Genomic DNA, 19,346 nt, shown 5'->3' with positions numbered 1-19,346 from the left:
CAAAGTGAAGAGAAAAGGAAACAGAAACTGGAGTGGCAGGAATTTCTTCACTGAAGCAGGACCAGAAAATGTTTTTAAAGTAACCTTAGGGGGTTTCTGTTTTCTCCCTGATTGCTGCTGGTGACATAACCGGAAACAGTATTGAAGGTCATATGAGCTCTGCCAGGAAGCAGGTAAAAGGAATGAGCACATCAAACTGTCTTTTACCATTTTTAGACACATTTTTGTATATATTCACTCTAGTCTGTTCTCAATATCAACAATGACCCCAAAGTCCAGCAAACCAAGGCAGATGAGTCCACAGAGACTATTAGTGAAGACATGCTGACATCACGTTACATGTTTCTAACCATTTCTTAAAAAACAGAATAAAGGATATTGTTTGCATTCAATAGTTTGTAGAACACTTTACTATTAATTTTATCACTTAGTTTCCAAAATAACTATTCATTTGACAATGCAGATAATTATATTATTTTACATTGGAAAATGTGGGTTTAGACAGGCTATAGAATTTAAAGTTCACGTGGTCAAAAATTAATAGGGCTGTGGTGTGAAGACAGGTTTCTTGACTCCTTCCTTGTGTCATAGCTTTATACCATTTCCAAAGGGAAATGTTTGATTTACTGGAGGTTCTAAAGAGTAAGAACTATTTCCCAGAAACCTCTCCTTGAATTTCGCTCATGTCTTATACCCACTTCTGAAAGGATAACTGTGTCAGGGAGTGGTTGGCTATGGCCAGCATTTCTGAACTTGTCCCCAGCAAAGAGGAAGAGCTCTCTGGGACTAGTCAGGCTTTCCACCAGAGTGTGAGGCAGTGAGTGAAGGAAGATGCAGGAGAGGTGGCCAGCAATGTCCACCATGCTCCCCACCTTTCTCATCCAGTTGCCTTTGTAGGCTCGACGAGTTTAGGGTAGTTGGCTAGTCAATAACAAAGCCAAGACTTAAAACATTGTAAATCTGCTAATACTAAACACAATACACAGAGAGACATATTTTATTTTTACACTACTCCATAACATTACCTAAGTGCCTACTGTGCACCAGTCTCTAGAGTAGACACAGAGGAAAGCCACAAGGACAAGACAAAGTTTCTCTCTTCCTTCTGATGAGCAATAAAGAATAAAGACATTAGTAGAGACCTAGCATAAGGGGCAGTACTGATAGGCTTGAGGAAGAAAAACCAAATATAGTAAAGGCATCATAAATGAAGGTTACTGAGTAGCAGTGGGTAACCTAGACAGAACAGTCAATTGTGTGTCCTTTTCAAAGGTATTAGAAATACAAGGGGCACCTGGGTGGCTCAGTGGGTTAAGCCGCTGCCTTCAGCTCAGGTCATGATCTCAGGGTCCTGGGATCGAGTCCTGCATCGGGCTCTCTGCTCAGCAGGGAGCCTGCTTCCCTCTCTCTCTCTCTCTCTGCCTGCCTCTCCGTCTACTTGTGATTTCTCTCTGTCAAATAAATAAATAAAATCTTAAAAAAAAAAAAGAAATACAAGTAATGCCTTAAAACTATGATATATGGATATTTCTGCTTAGTGTGAGGCTAATATTTTTGTTTATTTTAAACAGTGACTGTATCTAAATAAAAAAAATACTGATAAATAATAGTAATGGGATGCATAAATATAAAATATAAATATAAAATAATTAGGAAAATAGTACCCAAACAGGAGGTGTCTAGATGGGGTGGGGGAGATTTATGACATCTTTCTGCATGTATCTGTATCAGTAACCATTATGACCTAGCCAGATTCAAGGCAATATGGACTGTGTCATCAGCAGCTCAATACTGTAAACCAAACTATTTTACTTTCCCCACCTGGGACTCAGTAACAATAGCCCTTAATATAAAAACTTGGATGTCATTCACTCTTTTCTTTTTCCTCCTCTCCCACATTCTACATTATAGTCAATGAATACTACATACGCAGTTGATAGAAATACAGAAAGCAAGAGTGATATTTTACATACACATATTCAAAGAGAATTCAGAGATGATTGGTCTGGGTGGTTGGTCATTCAAAATCTTACTTAGTGTTTAATTCACATATATTTTCAGTCTTACATTTGTGACATGTTCCAATGAACTGCAATGCTTAGGATATGAATTAGGGAAAGAGAATGGGACACCTCAACTTCCTTTTATACAGTTTAACAGGAGTGGTGATGGCATGGCAGTTACGCATCTTGGTTGCTATAGATATCATCAGTGTTAGAAAGATAGAAAACAGATAAAGCAACTAAAAGACTCTGTGCCATGTCCATTTGCAATAATAAAACAGTGACAGTTTCACAACTAAGTTATCCAAACACCTACACATGTGGATTATAGACATAATTGATGCCATGTACTGGTGTTCCCTTGTTCTCTTTTGTTGAATATTGAGCATATTCTATATTTACACTATAAATCCTTGTTTCTGTGACCTTTTTCATTTTGTTTTTCATAGGAATTATATAGAAATTGTAAGCAGAAAAGATAGAGTGAGGTTGTTTGTGGTATTCTGTGCTTTGATAGAAAAAAACACGGCTAAAGAAAGAAATCAATTCTGGGGCAAAAATAAATGGAATTTTGAAAGGTCAACTTTTTTTTTTTTTTTGGCTTACTATACTCCAGTGGTCATGAAGGTCTTCATATTCTAGGGCCACTCAATGTGGGAGGCTCTCCCAACCCCCTCTTTCTCTCTTACCCTTCTCACAGCCTCTAGTTTACCATAGATGGGCAGATGGACCTGTAAGCCATGACGAGGAGCTTGGATTTCAATCAAGGTGCAGGAGGGAGTAACAAGGAGTGAAAAGCAGGAGGGAGTGATGTGACCGAGTCAGACATGAAAATTCCCCAACTGCTCTGTGGGTCATGGTCAGTGGGCTGCAGTGTAGGCCAGAAGCCACACAGAAACCTACAGAAGTCCATCATGGAGTCATGAGGAAAATCACAGACTGGGATGGTAGGATAACCATAGGGACAAATTGTCAGATTTGAGAATTACTTGGAATTCGCCCCAGAGACTTCTTGACAATTAGATATGGGATGATACAAACAGAGAAAATTTCTAAATGCTCTTTTGAGCAAATGGTTGAATACTAAAGACCAAGGCCGGGGCAGTAGAGAATGGGGAACCCACAGTACAATTTAAGGACAGCTTCTGTTTGAAATGCTTATTAGTCCCTAAGGGGAGCTGTCATGTGTGGCTCAGCAGAGAGGATAGAGCAGAGATCAACATTTCAGGGCACCTTTGCCAGTCTCTTGTTATTTTCTCTCCCCTACACTTCAAAAACCTTTACTACTTTAAGGTTGTTGTGACCTAAGCCTAACATTACCCTTGTTCATGGCATCTCCTAAAACTCCTGGCCAAGGAGTCATTCTGATTCTAGCTCTCACTTCCTGCCTATGTCAGTAGTCAAGAGACTTCTCCCCTCTGTGGTTCCATTGCCTCATCAAAAACACTCACCCCAATTCTAAGGCTGTATTAAATGTATTTAATGCAATATCTAGAAATATAAAAACACTACACAGTATCAGCACTGAGCAACTGGATGAAAGACAAGCTCATAGAAATAATGTGTCATATATCTGTCTGTGTGTGGGCTCATTGCTATTTAAACACAAGCATGTCTGCATGTTCCATTGCATTTACCTTTTATAGGCTCGCTGTAAGACATGTTACTGGTTACTCTCCCATGTTTATAATTCAGGAAACTAGTGGAGAGATATTTTTTTTAAGATTTTATTTATTTATTTGACAGAGAGAGATTACAAGTAGGCAGAGAGGCCGGCAGAGAGAGAGAGGAGGAAGCAGGCTCCCTGCTGAGCAGAGAGCCCGATGCGGGATTCGATCCCAGGACCCTGAGATCATGACCTGAGCCAAAGGCAGCGGCTTAACCCACTGAGCCACCCAGGCGCCCTAGTGGAGAGATATTTAATAACTTCCCCAAATCAGATATGTAGACAGTTGCTGAGATAGACTTAAATGGCTTTCTCCCTCAATCCCATATTCTATCTATGTCACCTCTATTGGGCTTCTCAAGTGGTCAACACACTCCCTGCGGTCAGGACCCAGAGAGGCGGATAGAGTGGCACCATAACCCTTCAGGAAAGAGCTCACCATTCTGTTGCAGGAAGGTCAGTCAGCAGTTGCCTCTAGCAGCTAATGTCTTCAAAATACAACATTCTGTCAATGGAATTCTCTAACTGAGCCCCATTCTTGCTCTAAGCTAAGAGAGTGTACCAAAAACATTATAACCAGGGGACAGAAGAGGGTGCAATGATTAGTGCCACTTTCTGAAGATCTCAAGGATGCAGTGTGGTGCTTTTATCTTCATTCAATTCACCAGGATGAATCCTACAGAAACCAGATGGTCCCTGGAACATCTTTGCTAGAGCAGATTGATGTGGTCTCAGATTCATGGTATATGGCTATCAACTTATCAAGTGCATTCTTCTCTATCCCCATCAGAAAAGAGGATCAGAAACACTATTCACATGGAAGAAACAATAATACTCATTTGCTGTTCCAGACCATATGCGTAGTAACATGAAAGGCAGCCAGCTCTGAGTGGGACCTAGAATAGGACACAGTTCTGCAACAGGTCCAGACTGGTACCAGCCAACCTTATTGTTTCAGCCATATGAGCTTAGCCCCATGATCTTAGAGGAGTCAGTGGTGGTGGTGGGGGTGGGGGGAGGATGAACTATACAGCATATGTCAAGCCCCAAGGGAAGAAACACAAGTACTAGTCCCTGGGTTTCTGGAGCAAGAACATACTGTCTGCAGCAGAGTACCTTGTGCATGTGAAAAAACAGTTCCTGATGTGTTATCATTAGGTCCTGGTGGAGGGCCCACACTGCATGGGATCCTAGGTACTTATATCCTGTACTGCCCATCACAAACTGGGTCCTTGACACACAATGTCATCAAGCTGGATTGCCTAGCAGCAGCCCTTCCAAGACGAGCTGGAATGTCTGGTGTTGATCCTGAACCATACATGAGGGCAGGAGTAAGCTCATGAGCAGGCAGCCCAAATCCATGTTACCTGAAAGTAATCTAGAGCCTGTCCCCTTAGCTTGCATTGCAGTTATATGGGGTGGGGGAGGGAGATCTCAGCTGAAGGATTAACAAGGAAGGAAAATGTCTGGGCTTGTTTATAAATTGAGACAATATATGTGGTATTCTATCTACCTGAGCACCTCTTGTCACTCCTTGCCCAATTATACTGTGAAGGGACATGTGCAGTAGCTCTGGTCTGAAAAACATGTGGTTACCAAGAGTTCAGATACCACAGGATGCAGGTTGGGTCACACCAGGTAGGTGACTCAGATGAGCAGAGGTGACAACAAGTCTCAGAAGAACTTAGCCTGGTCTTTATCTCCCCAACTGCATTTCCTCCCACTAACCCCCTTCTTTGAAATGTCTGCCTGGGGATGCCTGAGTAGCTCAGTTGGTTAAGCATCTGCCTTCAGCTCAGGTAATGATCTGGGGGTCCTGCTCAGTGGGGAAGACTACTTCTCTCTCTCCCTCTTCCATTCCCCCTCCTTGTGCTCTCTCTTGCTCTTAAATAAATAAATAAAATCTTAAAAAAAATAAAGTGAAGTATCTGCCCACTAAAGGAGACCACTGGACCCCAGCAGTGTGGACTGAAAGGTAGAGACACAACACAGGGATGGCAGCCACAGTGCAGCTCAGCTTTCCCTTCAGCAGAGAGCTCCCTTTTATCTAGGAAGTGCGGTCCAGAGTGGACAGAGCTGATAACCCCACCATGACCACCTTCAGGACCATGATCTCATGTCAAGGACAGCCTCTCCCAGTCCATGGCAGCTAATAAAAACACAACATAACACCACAGGGTGGCTACAGGGGCTTTACTCTTGGCCCAGGATCCTTATTTGCAGCTCCCACTGGGTTGGCAGAAGGTAGCACTGCCTGTCTGAGGCTCTTTCACCTTATCCCACCTCCTCCCCCTTTTGTCTTTCACAGGTCTTAAGCCCCAGTTAACCTCTTACACACCTAACTTTCTAAGCAGCTGCTCCCAGGGGACCACCATAGCATCTGTTTTCAGGAAACGGACACTGATGCTGAGTGTTGGTGGGTGGATACAGATACAGATGTAGAGAATATGACATCCTTTCATGTACTCAGCCCTTGGATCTACAAGGAATTTTCTGCCCCTACTATAGGACAGATAACATCAGAGGCATTGCCTCACAACCTCCATTCCTGAATGAAGGTTTGTACCCAGTTTTCTTTAGAACTGTCAAAGGTGCTGGCCTCTAACTCAGTTTAACTAATGTTGACTCCAGAGCAGATTATGAACAGCTAATCCTGATTCAGGTCCCAATTCTGTTTAAATCACTTGCCTGGGTGGCTCAGTTGGTTAAGCAGCTGCCTTTGGCTCAGGTCATGATCCCAGCGTCCTGGGATCGAGTCCCACATCGGGCTCCTTGCTTGGCAGGGAGCCTGCTTCTCCCTCTGCCTCTGCCTGCCTCTCTGCCTGCCTCTCTGTCTGCCTCTGCTCGCTCTCTCTCCCTCTCTCTCTGACAAATAAATAAATAAAATCTTAAAAAAAAAAAAAGATAAATCACTTGCAGCCAGGGGTGCCTGGGTTGCTCAGTTCGTGGGGCATCTGCCTTCAGCTCTGGTCATGCTCCTAGAGTCCTGGGATCCAGGCCCATGTTGGCTTCCTGATCAGTGGGGAGTCTTTCTCCCTCTCCCTCCACCACCCCCATTTGTGCTCTCTCTCTCTCTCTCCTTCACTCTCTCTCTCAAATAGAGAATTAATCACTTGCAACCAAGCTTCTCCTTTCTCTTTTGCCCAGTACCCTTTTCCCTATGTACTGAATATGCCTGTGACTGTAGACTAGCAATCCAACTATAGCTTCTCATTTTCCAGACTGATCTCTACCTCTAATCCCCTCCAGCACCACCTGGAGTCCCAAAGACCCAGCATTCACCTTCCCCACTTGTCACATTCCCTCCTGCCTATTGTGAGACTATCCTTCCTCTGCTTGGGATCTCGCTCCTTGAACCAGAGCATAAGAGACCAGCCCACCAATTATATTTACCTCACAGAGAAAATCCTGATCCTGGATATAGCCACCCAACCTTGGTTTTAAAACAGGTGGGGTGCAGACCTAAATGATGCAGACCTCACTTCTGAAGAAGAGTGAAACAAAACATAGATGTCAGGACAGAGGTGTGTGGATTCCTGCCTCCACTGATGATGGGGTGGAGGTGCTAATAGGGAGGGCTTCAAACCACTTTTCATAAAACTGGAATGCTGACAGGAATTCTCCATTTTGCAAAAAGACATCTGATTTCCTCTTTCAAAAGTGGCCAATGCTCTGATTCTAAGGTGCTTACCTAGAAGTAAAAGAAACTGAAATGGCCAAAGTAATGTTTGATTTAATTATATTCTATTTAACCCTCATATAGAAATGAAACTAAGCATCTCTTCAATAATGGAATCAATAAGACATCGCCATACATCTGAGGTAACTTCTATTCTGATGTCATATTAAATAGAGAAGATAGGGGCACCTGGGTGACTTAGTGAGTTAAGGGTCTGCCTTTGGCTCAGATTATGATCTCAGGTCATGGAATTGAGCCCCACTTTGGGCTCCCTGCTCAAAGGAGAGCTTGCTTCTCCCTCCCCTTCTGCCTACCGCTTTGCCTACTTGTGCTCTCTGTCTGTCAAATAAATAAATAAAAATCTTTAAAATAAATAAATAAAGGATATAATTTATTAAGAGATTTTATTGTATAGAAAATGCATTTTAAACAGACCTACCAACCTTAGAAAATGAGGTATATACCACTAACAACCCAGATATTCACATGGTCAACTCCTTCATCTTTCCAAATCTTTGCTTGTAAGTTATTCCTTTGAGGAGACCTACCTGGACATATCTATTGAAAATTTCACCCCCCACCCATCCACCTGAACCAGTTTTATTTGTTTGTTTATCTGTCTATAGTACTCATCACTTTCTAACATACATTTCAATGAACTTTCTATTATTTTATTGTCAGCTATCTTCCATAAAAAGTTTAAGTACCAAAATCTTCTAACCTTTTACTTATTTTATCCCTGATGCCAAATACCTAGCACAGTACCCAGAACAGAGTAGTGCTATTAAATTTTGTTGAAGAAAATATATTTTATAAGTAACTGTAATTAACTATTCCTGCCAAAACAAATTTTAATTTGACTCTTTTTAGTTAAAAATCTTTCCTGGGAGGAAAGGTAGAAGATGGTGGAGGAGTAGGAGACCGAAATATCATCAGGTCCCAGGAGTTCAGCTAGATGGTTATCAAACCATTCTGAACACCTTCAACCTCAACAGGAGATCAAAGAGAAGAAGAGCAGCAATTCTAGGAACAGAAAATTGACCACTTTCCAGAAGGTAGGATGTGCGAAGTGAAGCTGAAGTGATGAGAAGTTAGACCAAGGAGGAAGGGGCCAGCTCCCAGCAAGTGAGAGAGCAGCAGAGCACAAAATCAGAACTTTTAGAAGGCTGCTCCACTGAGGCATGTTGCTCCAGAGGCTAAGCAAGGGGTTGAACGGGGACGCAAAAGGGCCAGGAGTATCTGAGTGTGGCAGAGCTCCCGGTGTCAGAGTGGGGAAGCTGGCTGTAGAGATGGAGCTGAGGAAGGGACTCTCAGCTCGGGGATACCTTAGACCATGATCCAAGGCACAGTTGAGCCACTGCTCTTCAAGCAGGGATCCCACAAGGGGCAGATCTGGAGAGACCCCCTCCATCCTCCTCCCAGAGAAGTGGTGTGAGAGCATGTGGCAGGAATCTGTTGGATTTGGAGACTCAAAATAGGGCCATGCACCAGAGACAGAAACACTCAGTCCCAGGCTGGGTGATCTTGGAGTGCAGCCGGAGACCAGGAAGATGGGAGAGATTGACCCCTTTTCTCTGAGGGTACATTGAAGAGTGGGGCCCTGGGCTCTTGGCTCCCATAGGCCAGAGATTTGGAGGCCACTATTTTCATTCCCACTCTCCAAAGCTGTAAAGAAAGCACATTCAGGGAACAAAAGCTACTGAGAGTGAACCTGAGCAGATTACTTAGCCTGGCCCCTGGCAAGGGTGGTGCAATTCTGGCTCAGGCAAAGACATTTGAGAATCACTGCAACAGCCCCCCCCCGCCCCAGAAGATCAGCAAGATCATCCAGCCAAGACCACGTTTATCGGTCAATGAGAACTGCAGAATCCCAGAGCTAGGGGAAAGCAACATGTAGAATTCATGGCTTTTCCCCCATGATCCTTTAGTCTTTCAAAGTTAAATTTTTTAAATTTATTTTTTTCTTATTCCTTTTTTATTTCCTCTTTCCTATTTTAACATTTCTTAACTATTTTATCTTATCAATACCTTTTTAAAAATGTTTTTAAATTTTCATTGTTATAGTCATAGTCTATCCTTTCATTGTATTTAACCTTATTTTTTGTATACATGTAGGGTTTCTTTTTATAAAATTTTGGGGCACAATTTCCTCTAATAGATCAAAATATATCCTCAACCTGGCACATGACTTTGTCCTAGTCTCCAGCCTGATCACATTCCTTCCACTTTTTTTTTCTTTTGTCAACCAACTTTTTATCAATTCCCTTTTTAGAAGTTTTTAAAATTATCATCTTTACAGTCATATTCCATCCCTTTATCATGTTTACCCTTATTTTTGTATATATGAAAGTGGTTTTTTTTTTCTTTAAAAATTTGGGAGGTAGTTTCTTCTAACAGACCAAAATACACCCAAAGTCAAGTGTTGGGTTCTGTTTTATTCAACAGTCTAACATATATGTGTATATATATATATTTTTTTTCTTTTCTTTTTCCCCCTTTCTTCTACCCCCAGGTTTCAGGTCTCTTCTGATTTGGTTAGTATATATTTTTCTGGGGTCATTCTTAAACTTTTAGTATTTTGTTCTCTCATCATCTATTCATATCTGGATAAAATGACAAAGTGGAAAAACTCACCACAAAAAAAAAAAAAAAAAGAACAAGAGGCAGTACTGATGGTTAAGGACCTAATCAATACAGAAATTAGTAATTTGTCAGAACTAGAGTTCAGAATGATGATTATCAAGGTGCTAACTGGGCTCAAAAACAACAACATGGGCAATATTAGAGAATCCCTTTCTGGAGATACAAAATCCCTTTCTGGAGAAATAAAAGAACTAAAATCTAACCAAGCTGAAATTAAAAAAAAAAAAACACTATTAATGAGGTGCAATAAAAAAATGGAGACTCTTACTGCTAGGATAAATGATGCAGAAGAGAGAATTAGTAATATAGAAGACCAAATGATGGAGAATAAAGAAGCTGAGCAAAAGAGAGACAACTACTGGACAACAAGAGGAGAATTCGAGAGATATGTGAAACCATAAGATGAAACAATATTAGAATAATTGGGATTCCAGAAGATGAAGAATGTAAGAGCGGGGCAGAAGGTATATTGGAGCAAATTATAGCAGAGAATTTTCCTAATATGGCAAAAGGAATAAGCATCAATCCAGGAGGCACAGAGAATATTCCTCAAAATCAATAAAAATAGCTCCACATTTATTACATCTAATACACTATTAGATGTAATAGTAAAACTTACACATCTCAGTGACAAAGAAACTCCTGAAAGTATCTCAGGACAAGAGGTTTGTAACATACAAGGGTAGAAAATAGGGGAGATAAAAAGCTTCCAGGACAAACAAAAACTAAAAGAACTTGAAAACACCAAACGAGCCCTACAGGAAATATTGAAAGGGGTCCTCTAAATAAAGAGAGAGCCTAAAAGTAGTAGACCAGAAAGGGACAGAAACAATATACAGTAACAGTCACCTTACAGGCAATACAATGGCACTAAATTCATATCTTTCCATAGTTACCCTGAATGTAAATGGGCTAACTGTCTCAATCAAAAGTCACAGGGTTTCAGAACAGATTAAAGAAAAAAAAAAAAAGACCCATCAATATGCTGTCTATAAGAAACTCACTTTAGACCCAAAGACACCTCCAGATTGAAAGTGAGGGGCTGGAAAACAATTTATCATGCTAGTGGACATCAAAAGAAAGCTGGCATGGCAATCAGTGTATTAGATAAATTAGATTTTAAGCCAAGGACTATAATAAGAGATGAGGAAGGCCATTATATTACACTTAAAGGGTCTGTCCAACAAGAAGATCTAACAATTTTAAATATCTATACCCCTAACATGGGAGCAGCCAACTATATAAACCAATTAATAACAAAATCAAAGACACACATTGACCATAATACCATACTAGTAGGGGAGTTTAACATTCCCCTCACTGAAATGGGTAGATCATTCAAGCAAAAGATCAACAAGGAAATGAAGGCCTTAAATGACATACTGGACCAAACAGACATCACAGATATATTCAGAACATTCCATCCCAAAACAACAGAATACACATTCTTCTCTAGTGCACATGGAACATTCTCCAGAATAGATCACATCCTGGGTCACGAATCAGGTCTCAACCAGTATCAAAAGATTGGAATCATTCCCTGCCTATTTTCAGATTACAGTGCTCTGAAACTAGAACTCAATCACAAAAGGAAAGTTGGAAAGAACTCAAATATATGGAGGCTAAAGAGCATCCTACTAAGGAATGAATGGGTCAACCAGGAAATTAAAGAATTGAAAAAATTCATGGAAACAAATAATGATGAAAAAAACTGTTCAAAATCTGTGGGACACAGCAAAGACAGTCCTGAGAGTAAAGTATATAGACATAAAAGCCTTTCTCAAGAAACAAGAAAGGTTGGGGTGCCTGGGTGGCTCAGTGGGTTAAAGCCTCTGCTTTCGGCTTGGGTCATGATCCCAGGGTCCTGGGATCGAGCCCCACATCGGGCTCTCTGCTCAACGGGGAACCTGCTTCCTCCTCTCTCTCTACCTGCCTCTTTGCCTACTTGTGATCTCTGCCTGTCAAATAAATAAATAAAATCTTAAAAAAAAAAAAAAAAAGAAACAAGAAAAGTCTCAAGTACACAACCTAACCTGACAGCTAAAAGAGCTGGAGAATGAACAGCAAAGAAAGCCTGAACCCAGCAGGAGAAGAGGAATAATAAAGATCAGAGCAGAAATCAATGAAATAGAAACCAAAAGAACAGTAGAACAGATCAACAAAACTAGGAGCTGGTTCTTTAAAAGAATTAATAAGATTGATAAACCACTGGTCAGACTTATCAAAAAGAAAAGAGAAAGAACCTAAATAAATAAAATCATGAAGAACAGAGGAGAGATCAAAACCAATACCAAAGAAATATAAACAATTATAGGGACATATTATGAGCAACTATATGCCAGCAAATTTGACAATCTGGAAGATACATATAAACAATCACAACTGAACCAGGAAAAAATAGAAAACTTGAACAGACCCGTAACAAGTAAGGAGATTGTAGCAGTCATCAAAAAATCTCCCAAAAAACAAGAGCCCAGGGCCAGACACTTTCCAAGGGAATTCAACCAAACATTTAAAGAAGAAATAATACCTATTCTCCTGAAACTTTTCCACAAAATAGAAATGGAAGGCAAACTTCCAAACTCATTTTATGAGGCCAGCATTACATTGATCCCAAAACCAAACAAAGACCCCATCAAAAAGGAGAATTACTGACCAATATCCTTGATGAACACAGCTGTGAAAATTCTAGCCAAATTCACCAAAATTCACCAAAATTCTAGCCAACAGGATCTAACAGTACATTAAAAGAATTTTTCACCATGACCATGTGGGATTTAATCCTCGGCTGTAAGTTTGGTTCAAGATCCACAAATCAATCAATGTGTTACAATACATTAATAAAAGAAATAATAAGAACCATACAATATTCTCAATAGATGCTGAAAAAGCATTTGACAAAGTTTAGCATCCTTTCTTGATCAAAACTCTTCGAAGTGTAGGGATAGAGGGTACATTCCTCAATATCATCAAAACCATCTATGAAAAACCCAGAGCAAATATTATTCTCAATGGGGAAAAACTGAGAGCTTTTCTGTTAAGAATAGGAATACAACAGGGATGTCCACTATCATCACTGCTATTCAACATAGTACTAGAAGTCCTAGCCTCAGCAATTAGACAAAAAGAAATTAAAGCACCCAAATTGGCAAAGAAGAAGTCAACTCTCACTCTTTGCAGATGATATGATACTTTAGGTGGAAAAGCCAAAAGACTCCACTCCAAAACTGCTAGAACTTGTACAGGAATTCATTAAAGTGTCAGGATATAAAATCAATGCACAGAAATCAGTTGCATTTCTTTACACCAACAGCAAGACAGAAGAAAGAGAAATTAAGGAGTCAATCCCATTTACCATTGCACCTGAAACCATAAGATACCTATGAATAAACCTAACCAAAGAGGCAAAGAATCTATACTCAGAAAACTATAAAGTATTCATGAAATAAATTGAGGAAGATGCAAAGAAATGGAAAAATGCTCCATGCTCATGAATTGGTAGAACAAATATTGCGAAAATGTCTATGCTACCTAGAGCAATCTACACGTTTAATGCAATCCCTATCAAAATACCATCAATTTTTAATCTATTTTATTTTATTTTTTAAAAGAATTTATTTATTTATTTGACAGAGATCACAAGTAGACAGAGAGGCAGGCAGAGAGAGAGAGCGGAGGAAGTAGGCTTCCTGCTGAGCAGAAAGCCCAATGCGGGGCTCAATCCCAGGACCCTGGGATCATGACCTGAGCCAAAGGCAGAGGCTTTAAACCACTGAGCCATCCAGGTGCCCCAAAATACCATCAATTTTTAAAAGAAATGAAACAAATAATCCTAAAATTTATATGGAACCAGAATAAAACCCAAATATCCAGAGAAATGTTGAAGAAGAAAACCAAAGTTGGTGGCATCACAATTCCATACTTCAAGCTCTATTACAAAACTGTCATCATCAAGACAGTATTGTACTGGCACAAAAACAGACACATAGATCAATGGAACAGAATAGAGAGCCCAGAAATGGACCCTAAACTCTATGGTGAACTAATCTTTAACAAAGCAGAAAGAATGTCCAATGGAAAAGAGACAGCCTCTTCAACAAATGGTGTTGGGAAAATTAGACAGCCACATGCAGAAGAATGAAACTGGATCATTTCCTTCTACCACACACGAAAACAGACTCAAAAGGGATGAAAGACCTCAATGTGAGATAGGAATCCATCAAAATCCTTGAGGAGAACACAGGCAACAACCTCTTTGACATCAGCCGCAGCAACTTCTTCCCAGAAACATTGCTGAAGGCAAGGGAAGCAAGGGCAAAAATGAACTTTTGGGACTTCATTAAGACCAAAAGCTCTTGCACAGCAAAGGAAACAATCAACAAAACTGAAAGACAACAGACAGAATGGGAGAAGATATTTGCAAATGACATATCAGATAAAGGGCTAGTATCCAAAATCTATAGAGAGCTTAGCAAACTCAACACCCAAAGAACAAAAAATCCAATCAAGAAATGGGCAGAGGACATGAACAGACATTTCTGTGAAGAAGACATCCAGATGGCCAACAGACACATGAAAAAGTGCTCCACATCCCTTGGCATTAGGGAAATACAAATCAAAACCACAATGAGATACCACTTCACACCAGTCAGAATGGCTAAAATTAAGTCAGAAAACGATAGATACTGGCGAGGATGCAGAGAAAGTGGTACCCTCCTACACTGTTGGTGGGAATGCAATCTGGTGCAGCCACTCTGGAAAACAGTATGGAGGTTCCTCAAAAAGTTGAAAATAGAGCTACCCTACAACCCAACAATTGCACTACTGGGTATTTACCCTAATAATACAAATGTAGTGATCCAAAGGGGCATGTGCACCCAAATGTTTATAGCAGCAATGTCTACAATAGCCAAACTTTGGAAAGAACCTAGATGTCCATCAACAGATGAATGGATAAAGAAGATGTTTATATATATATATATATATATATATATATATATACACACACACACACACACATATACACATATATATACACATATACACACATATGTGTGTGTGTATAGAGAGAGAGAGTGAGACTGACAGAATGGCAGATACATACATATATATATATATATATATATATATATCTCCATCAAAAGAAACAAAAGATGGCTTTTGTGTAGCCATCAAAAGAAACAAAATCTTGTCATTTGCAATGATATTGATGGAACTAGATGGTATTATGCTAAATGAAATAAGTCAATCAGGGAAAGACAATTATCATATGATCTCTCTGATATGAGGAATTTGAGAGGCAGGGCAGGAGGTCATGGGGAGGGGAAAAATGAAATAAGATGGGAATGGGAGGGAGACAAACAATAAGAGACTCTTAATCTCACAAAACAAACTGAGGGTTGCTAGGGGTGGGGGGCAGGGATGGGGGTGCTGGGTTATGGGAGGATTTGTGCTATGGTGAGTGCTGTGAAATGTGTAAGCCTGATGATTCACAGACCTGTACCCTTGGGGCAAATAGTACATTATATGCTAACTTAACAACAAAAAATTCTTTCCCATGTTTTCTTGGTATGTGCATCTCCATTATTTTTTAAAATAATTTTTTAATCAAAAAAAATTTTTTAATTTAAAATCAAATTTAAATTTTATTTTTAAAAAAATCAAATTTTTAAAAAAATTCATGATTTTTAAGTGCTTAAGTCAAACAAAAGTAAAATTATTACAGATAATACTAAAGTTTGACATCTCTCTGAAATGTAACTGTGATGAGGAGTCTGGTTTGTACCTCCCAGAATCTTCTCTGCTGACTTAAACACACATAGGTGGACCTGTTATGAATGAATGTGGTGTTTTATGTTTTTTAGGTGAACAGCATCAGACTGTACCTCTTCTATAGCTTAAATCTTTCAAGCGATGTATACATATTAAATCGCATATGTTGACTTTAAATTGTTGATTAGAATTTCATCATGTGAATATACCAACAATTATTTTGTGTGTGATATACAATGGGGTACTATGGCCTAAATGATGGGCCATTTAGGTCATCAGAACATCACTAAATACACCTTTTTTGTTTATGTGCAAGTATATCCTGACAGCAAACACCAGGTAGTAGAATCTCCAGGTGACAGAATATGCATATTTTGAATTCAAAGAGTTCCTGCCAAAATGCCATTCCAGGTGCCTCTGCTGGCTCAGTCTCCTCTCAGATCACATGGCAGCTCTGTGTCCAGATCTTCCCCTCCCCTCGATATTAGCAAACTTTATAATTTTTGGAAAACTTTTTATAATTTATGTAGTATTGACAGTTTTATAGTACTGAGTCTTCACATGAATTTGATATACCTCTACATTCAAGTTTCATTTTATAAATTTCATTAATTTTTTTTATAGTTTTCTCCATAAAGACTATGGTTATTTTGGTTAGGTATTTTTGCAGGCACTTTATACTCACTGTAAGTAAGTAAGTAAGAAAGAATTATTTTCCTTGTTCTACTTCCTAAGTCACTGTCATGTACAGAAAAACTAGTAATTTTTCCCTTGCTAATGTCTTCTTTTCAGAGTCTGCCACCTGGTTCGATTTGGTTCTAGTTTAATGGTCACCTCCTATTCAGGATGGTGCAGCTCCTGTTCAATATGTTTATGTCTTACAACTTCTCATCTTATTGTATTAGTGAGCATCTCCAGGACCCTGTGGAAAAGTAGTAGTGAGGGTGTGAGTAATGGGGATTTTTCTAAAGTATCACCCTGATAAGAAATTCGGGAAGATGCCTCTTTTTTTTTTTTTTTGGATTTATTTATTTATTTTTAGAGAGAGACAGAGGAAGAGCAGGAAACTGGGGTGAGGGGCAGAGGGAGAAGGAGAGGGTTCTCAGGCAGATTCCCAGCCAGGAGCCTGGTGCAGGGCTCAGTCCTAGGACTCTGAGATCATGAACTGATCTGAAATCAAGATGTGGGTTACTTAACCAACTAAGCCACCCAGGTCCCCCCAGAAGATGCCTCTTTTTAAGTTAAGAAAGATTTCTTCTTCTCCCAACTCACAGTGTTTACCATGAGTGAGTGTTAATTTTTTGCAATTCTTCTCTTAACTTGAATTTTGAGTAATCTCTTAATTTAGTGAATTTGATATTTTTTTAAAAGAAAAGAAAACTACCTTTTGATTTTATTACTTATAGTGGGTTGAGTAGTGGCCCCCCAAAAAGATGTGTTCAGTCCTAATCCCCAGAAGCTGTGAATATGACCTCATCTGAAGAAAGTCTTTGCAGAAGTAATTAACTTAAGGATCTTCAGTTGAGATCATCCTAGATTATCCAAGTTGGTTCTAAATCCAATAACAAGTGTCCTTATGTAAGACATAGGAGCAGACAAAGACACAGAGGAGAAAAACATGTGAAGACAGAGGCAAAGTATGGAGTAGTGCTGCTACAAGTCAAGGGATGCTCAGAGTACCAGAAGCTGGAAAAACAAGGAAGGATCCTCTGCTATGGACTATGAACTATGGAGGGAACACGGTCTTACCCACCCCTGAATTTCAGACTTTTCCCACCATAGAGTTGGGCCTCCAGACTGTGAAAAGATAAATTTTTGCCATTTTAAGACAGTCAGTTTGTGGTCAATGCTACATCAGCCTTAGGAACTAATATGTTGGTTAACACAATTCTTTCCATTGCCACCATGCTATTTACTTTCTTTGGAATTATTTGTTTACCTTTTAAAATGAAAGTTCTTAACATAAAATAGTAATTCATTGTTTTTCAATATTTGTTGTTTAACATTCATTTAAGGCTATGAATTTCCCCTCTTATATTCTAATTTGGTGATATTCTGTGGGCTTGAGTATCTAGAGATCTCACTGCTTCTAATTCTAAATGGATGTCATCACCATTTGACATTTTTCATGATAAAAGTATTTAAAAATCTAAGGTGTGCAGATTTTAACCACATTTTATTGAATATTTCTAAATTCATGTTAATTGCCAGTGAAAGTGGCCCGGGTATATATATTTTTTCATTTTATAGAAAGTGTTGGTTAAGTGGGATGTAATTTTTATCAATTTTTTGTCAATGTGTCATGTGTGTTAGAAAAAATACACATTTGCTTTTATTTTATACAAAGAACTATTGTGTATCTATGTATATGTTAATGAAACATGTCACTCAAATCCTCTAAATTCTTACAGGTTTTGTCTAAGTCTAGTATTATCTGAGAAATATCTGTTATCTGCTATTACGAGGATTCTTTTGATTTCCTCTAATAGTTTTTCCCATTCCCATTTTTGTATATTCCAGACCTAGGTTTCCAATGCATAAATAGATCTAAAACATGTTTCTCTTTTTCAGTTTTTTATTATTACAAAATATCTTCCTTTATAATTTTTTTTAAAACATTAACTGTGAGTTCTATTTTGCTCTCTAGTAATGGTCCTCGTTACTAGTGCTATGTAACAAAGTACTCCAAAGCTTAGCAATACAAAACAACAAATATTATGATGGTTCATAATTTTGTGGGCCAGCAGTTCAGGAAAGGTTCACTGGGGAGTTCTCTCTCAGTTGGGGTCTTTCATGTAGTTCCAGGAAGATGTTGGCTGGGGATGGCTTCATCTGAAGATTCCACAGGTGGTCTCACATGATGGGCAGCCCTCAGGGGCTTGTCACCCCACATCTGCATATAGCTTTTCCAGCAATGGCTGTTTCAGGATAGGCAGACTTCTTTCATAACAGTTGGTTTCCCCATAGAGCGAGCATTTCAAGAGGACCAGGGGAAGCTGCCAGGCCTTTTCTGACTGATCATTAAAAGTCATGTTGCATTGGGGCACCTGGGTGGCTCAGTGGGTTAACCCTCTGCCTTCAGCTCAGGTCATGCTCTCAGGTTCCTGGGATCGAGCCCCACATTGGGCTCTCTGCTCAGCAGGGAGCCTGCTTCCCCCCCCCCAACCCCGCCACCGCCTGCCTCTCTACTTATGATCTCTCTCTCTCTGTCAAATAAATAAATAAAATCTTAAAAAAAAAAAAGAGTCATGTTGCATCACTTCAGCCATATATGATTGGTTAAAGTAATCACCAGGTCTCCCAAATTCAAGTAGAAGGGACTCAGAACCCCTAGCTCTCAATGAAAGGAATGTCAAGAAAATTTGGGGTCCAAATTTTTTCACTTCAAAATACATTAAGTGAAAAAAAGTATAAAACTATTTATATAGTTTTTTATAATGTGGGTAAAAAATAAGAATTGCATACATGCTGTATCTATATGTCTGTATACTTGCATGCAAAGAATATGTTAGAAAGGATACTCAAGAGACTGATCCTATAGGTAGCCCCTTGGGGGAAGAACTGTAGGGTTGGAGAACAGGGA

Source organism: Neovison vison, chromosome 4, assembly GCF_020171115.1.
Source record: "Neovison vison isolate M4711 chromosome 4, ASM_NN_V1, whole genome shotgun sequence".
In the NCBI taxonomy this organism is placed as follows: Eukaryota; Metazoa; Chordata; class Mammalia; order Carnivora; family Mustelidae; genus Neogale; species Neogale vison.
This window is presented reverse-complemented; position numbering follows the sequence as displayed.